General features: G+C 39.6%; 1 protein-coding gene across 1 annotated transcript in view; it reads left to right on the top strand.

Moving 5' to 3' along the window:
- Fmn2 (formin 2) overlaps positions 1–6,000 on the top strand; it is a 312,905-nt gene that overhangs the window by 144,476 nt on the left and 162,429 nt on the right. The window lies entirely within an intron of this gene.

Raw genomic sequence — 6,000 nt, 5'->3', positions numbered from 1 at the left:
CTCTTTTTTTTTTTTTTTTAGTGTCTGAAGAATCTTTTTATCAGATTGGGAGGGCGTTGCAATAAATCAGGCAGGCGTCGGGAACGTCTGAGAAGAGAGTGAGGGTGGGAGGGGTTGTGTTTGGAACACAGAGCCAACAGGATTCATGATGTGTTGGTGCCGGCTAAGAATGAAAGGAATAAAGGACGGTTCTGAGCACAAGGCAGGAGTCTCTGTGGGATACAGGGAAGAGCGAACGGAGTGGATGTACCTTTTAGACACCCCTGTAGCAAAGCAGAGATGGCAGCAAGTCAGGAGTCCTGAGCAAGGCGATCAGAGGCTAGAGATGAAGGTGTGGGAGTACTACACGACCCCCAGGTGACCGAAGAGGCCACCAAGGCAGTGTGTGTGGACAGATGCAGAAGCGATGCCAGAACCGAGCCTTACGACAATCCAGTAGAAGAGATCAGGGAAAGAAGGAGCCACCAGTAAAGACTGAGGAGTGGGGAACAGGTTAAATTGGGGGAAGAGAAGAGAGAGAGAGAGTGGTATCCTGGAAGCCAGATTAAATGTGGATATTGGGTAGAAGGAATTTGTAACTGTGTCAAATGCTGCTGGGAAATGGGTACTTGGATTTCACAAAGACTAAATCACTGCCAACTTAGTACTCAGGAGAACAACTTAATTTGGTTTGAGATTAAGAAGTACAAGGTAGAAAAATCTAGTATCTCTAATATCCCGGGTAGGCCTTCCTATACATGATTTGATCCTTGACTGTCTATGAGAAGCCATGAGTCCTCCGGTAGATCTTTTTTATTTTTTATTTTAGTGTCACGTTATCTGTCTATGCTCTTTGTTGAGTAACTGGTCTTTCCTTTGAGGTGGTGAGATTCTTTGGGCACCTCTTATTTAAGGCCTGAGAAATAGGAGTCTGCTTGACCTCAGATGCCTTTCTGGAGCCTGTCTTGGAGAGGAGGGCTAGATTCTGTGTTCAGCATGCAGGGCTGCACACGGTCCCTCTATCTTCAGCATGATTCCCTATCCTCCAGCTATGCTTGCTCTAATTTTGCCCAGAGACTATGTTTTAACTTTTCAAGAAAAATCAGATTGAGAGGTGGGGAGGTATTTTCGGAATGAAGATGTAACTGACTCGTGTCTCTTTCTTTTTTACTCTATTGTGAGTTGTTAAAATGTGGGTGGTGAACATATGTATCTCCAGTGTTTTAGATGGCATTTATGAAAGGGTTAATAAATATCATCAAGTCAAATGACCGTCATGCAATGCCCCCCCCCAAATAAGTGTTTCCACAGTGAAATACAAATAAACTCTTTACACTTGTCTTTCTGTTCCCAGATTTGAAAGTCTAAATGACAGGTAACCTGCAGTTCCTTCATGAAGTCCCTTAGGGAATGTTGCTTCCCGGGGTCTGGGGTAAGATGAGGTACCTGGGACCATCTTAAATGTGAGGGTGCTTCTGTTCCATGTTACTTAAGATGGATTTCTGCTCAAACAAAGGTCTTTGTTTCTCAGCAATTTGAAAGGTTAATTTCATCTTAGCTTTCATTGCGGCTTCTGAATTTCAGTGGGGTTAAAGATGGTTTCTGTAAGCCCTTATACTCTTCCTTATTTTGTCCATGAGAAGAGGGCATGAACTATAAATATGGGCTGACTTGCACTCATTTTGTGTTTAAGCTTCTGCTGACTCCACTTCTCTTCCCCTATACCTTAGCCACAATCAGTCCTGATGGTTTCATTGTGGGTACTGGTTTAGTCTCCCATGTTGCTATCACTGTAACTGAAACTGTAGTTCTTTTCCTAAGAATGTTTCCAACCTAGTTTGTCCAAAATCTCTCAATCAAGATCCACGTTTGGAAAGATATTAATGAAACATTTTCCACATAGGAATGTGAAAGGGGCCATTATAAAAATAATACCCTGTTCATTTGGTTTGTGTTTGGCACTGTCATGGGCATTTTACTTGGCTGGTTCTTTATTTTTATTTTTTGGTTGTTGTTTATAGACAGGGTTTGGCTATGTTGTCCAGGCTAGTCGCAAACTCCTGGGCTCAAATGAGTCTCTTTCCTCAGCCTTCTGAGTGGTGGTACATACCACCGTGCCTGGCTTTACTTGCATTACTAAATCTTCTGTAAGAACCCTGTAGAGTATGAGTTCTTCTCAGGTCCCTTTTGTACATGAGAAAGTTTTGAAAAGTTATATATTATGCAGATAAGTCCTGGAGCCAGTTGGCTTCTGTGCCCACTGTTTCTCACTGTCTCCCAGTGCTGTTTGTGAGGTGGCAGTGTGACATTGCTTAGTACTCTCTCTCTCTTTCTCTCTCTCTCTCTCTCTCTCTCTCTCTCTCTCTCTCTCTCTCTCTTTCTCTTTGGTGTTTTCAGACTCTCATGACAGCAGGAGGGAAGTTAGTTGCTTATGAAAGGATAACCAGAGAGATCTTCTGGAACAGTCAGTTTGGATAGTAGTATCAAAGCATCCATTGGGAACAATTAGTAGCCTCAGTCCATTTCATCCCTTCCAGATTCAAGGAAAATATTTTCTGTGCCTTTTACAAGCTAGTCTTCTCTAGATACAGTGAGGAATTAAGCATGATCATGCAATTCTAATAAAATTCTGTGTCCATGTTCTCTCCTATGTCTCCAATGCCTCTGTTATATCTCCTGTCGTCTCTCTCTGTAGAAATTAGGAGGCTTGGGTGATTTGGTAAGCTAGGCCTGTAAGAAAAGCCAGGTTTTCTATCAATACATTTCTTCTTCCCATTGAGTCGTGATGCTTCTGTGTGTCTTTTGTCAAGTTTGAGCCTTGCAGGAAAGTGAAAACATTAGCATCAATGAAACAAATACAGGGTAAAGAGAAATACAAGAACAGAATCACAAGTTGGGACTTGAAGTCCGAGGAACAGATAGCCACAGGTTGGCAATGAGGTGTGGTGGAGGGGCTCTCAGTGGCCCCCCAAAGATCCCACCTCCTTGTGCTCTTGCACAATCCTGAGCCCTTTTATGGGGCTGGACCTCAAGACGCACAGTGAATAGAATATAACAGAGGTGGTGGCTTTTCAATTCCAAAATTAGGTTACCAAAAGGATGAGACTCTGTTTTGTGTGCCCTTTGTCTCTCAGTATCAGCTACAAAGGGACCAATCCTGGCAAGAAGATGAGATAAACTTCCAGCCAATAGGAATGAGATGCTGAGGCCTTTAGCAGGAGGATCTGAATCCTGCCAATACCCAGGGAATGAGCTTATAAGTGGGTCCCCCTTCAGAGCCTTCAGCCGAGACATAGGCCCAGCCAACATAGTGATTACAGCTTTATTGGAGACATTGAGCGAGAGGTACCCAGATGATCTGCATCTAGATTCCTAACTCACAGAAATCGAGATAATAAATATGTGCTAGTTAAGCCCCAAAGCTTTAGTGTAACTTGTTATGCAAGAGTGGGTAGTGAATATACTGAAAATAAATACAATGAGATTTTCTAATTTAGGAGCATCTGTACTTACACTCTAGCATATCACACAGGAAGAATTAAGTCTCAGGAGTTTACACTGTCTGGGATAAGTGTCCAAGGCTGGGAAAGGGAAGAGACCATTGATCACAGCATGGAAATGGCTCTGGTTCCATCCCATCCAGTAGGTTCCTGAGTAAAAATTATTAAAGCTGGAGAATGTCAGGCACTAATGTGATTTATGGCTTAACATGAGGCACTCAGCAGGAGTGACCATATCATGTTTATGATAACAAAGTGGCCTATTTTATCTGGCTTCTGAGATATGTAAAAGATTTGCAAATATGGTTACTTATGTTTTGTATTAAATCAGTTTATTTTAAGGTAAATTCTTAAAATATATACTTTTCTCCTGTGCAATTCTTTGAAAGAACAGAAACAGGATTCTTATTATCATGCAGTCATTCACGCAGATATATTGCTTTGCTTTCTGCTCTTTGGTGATTTAGCACTGCTGTAAGTTAGAATCAGACACATACCCCATATCTCTGGTGTTGAAGAAGGCAGAGAGGGAGGAGCACACGATAATAGCAAGGACCAAGTGGCAGGCCCTGGACACCTAAGTGCACCTGCTGTCTACGGCTGTCACGTGTCCAGTGTGACACTTTTTTCCTATAGTGGAGCATTGGTTCTTTAATTGCTTTTTTGTAATTTCATTTTATGTCATGCAATACTGTAAAAATCCAAAGCATTTTTGTTTCTGTTTAGGCTTTGTGTTTTCAATTTTTATATTTTAGATTGAGTTGACTGTTTGAGTTCCAAAATGGACTATTGTATTCTTCATTTTGTAACAGCATGGCTGTGTTAATCAGCTTTTCAGCACCATGAAAAAATACTTGAGGAAGTCACCTTAAAAGTGGAATAAACAATTACCTCGCTTATGATTTCACAGATTTCAGTCCGTGGTCTTCTGGCCTCATGGTTTCTGGGTGTTGGATCATGGGGGAGAAAGTTGTGGTGGAGAAAAGCTCCTCACCTCTTGGCAGCCAGAAAGCACAAAATGAGGAATGTAGTCAAAGAACAGTTGTGTCTTTTGTGAGCTATGCTTGAGTGTGAATGATTTCATTGTGTTTCTTTGTGTTGTTGCTTTTAGGATGCAGTCTTACACTAAATTGACTATAAACATTTTCTTCATAGTCTTTTTGTTAATCTGTCACTTTATCACTTAAGGAATGTAGAGAAGGGCTGGATTATTACTGAGCTGATGAATTCTAAACTTTTGTATTTACTAAGTTATTTTTTCAGAGACTCTTTATAAATCTAAAGGTAGTAATTCTATCCCTACAATGAATTTTCTGTCTTTGCTTGTTTTGTTTTTTTTGTGCATTTTTATTACATATTACCCCAGCAAAATGTTTTTTAAAAAAATTTTTATTGAGTTTTATTGGTACATTTTAGGTATACAGTACAATTACATTCATCATTGGGATCTTTTACCTTATTGTGACAGGTCTTGGTTCTCATTTTTTCCCCTTGTCCCTGCCCTCCCTTCACCCTCTCCTGCCCTCCCCATTTACAAACAGTTTATTTCCACGTTTTCATTTTCTCATTTTTTTCTTTTCCCTTATTCCCTTTCCCCTACCCTTCCCACTTTCCCTATACCTTTGGCCCTTTTCTTCCTATTTCACATGGTCAATTTTCTCATTAGTATCTTATGTACTATTCTAGATTTTACACCAGAGAAACTATTCAGTACCAGCAAAAATTATTAGTCTCTTTTAATTAATTTTTGAAATATGGCCCAATTTCATTGGACTCAAATTTAGATTATTCTTTTACTCCTTTGGAACATTTTTGTATTGTATTTGCTGCCTTACATGGTTTATAGAATAAGAAAACTTGCCTGAGAATCTTAATCAAATTCTTAGGTTTGTGTGTGAGATCTCTTTTTTGAAATTGAAACAGTGGATTATTATTAGAGTGGAAGTATCATATTTTACTTGAGTACTATTGGTTGGTGAATCTGGGCTCTGTTCCCAGAAATGCTAAATTACCTTGGTTATATTTCTCATCCATCTTTTGCTTCCATTTCTCACTTTTTTCCTTAATTCATTGTTGGGATTTTGCCAGAGTCAACCAGAAAATGTCTCATGTACTTTAAGCTTTCAGAGAAGAGAATTGGTAAAATGCCTCAGTAATAAAAATATATCCAATTTGTGATTATCCACATTGTGATTTTTCTCCTAGAAATCTTTAATCCACAAGAGTGTCCTTCCCTGGCTACTTGGCACAGATCCATTTGGGTGAATTTGCCCTGTTTCTGGCCAACATCATGTGTGAAATATGGAATGATTTTAATTAACCTATCCCTAACCTTGTAATAAAATGTATCTACTTCAAAATACAACATAACATTTCCTGGCCAATAAACATATATAAAGAACATACTCCTGGTGTCTGATGATCTATTTCACTTCTTTATATAAGGAAGTTTTGGTAGTTTGTATTTTGAGATGTATTTTTAGGTTGAATCTATGCTACTCTTGGTATCAATATCAAAGAG

The sequence above is a fragment of the Fukomys damarensis genome, unplaced genomic scaffold (assembly GCF_012274545.1).
Source record: "Fukomys damarensis isolate Sample0158 unplaced genomic scaffold, DMR_v1.0_HiC HiC_scaffold_11, whole genome shotgun sequence".
Classification (NCBI taxonomy): Eukaryota; Metazoa; Chordata; class Mammalia; order Rodentia; family Bathyergidae; genus Fukomys; species Fukomys damarensis.
This window is presented reverse-complemented; position numbering and strand designations above follow the sequence as displayed.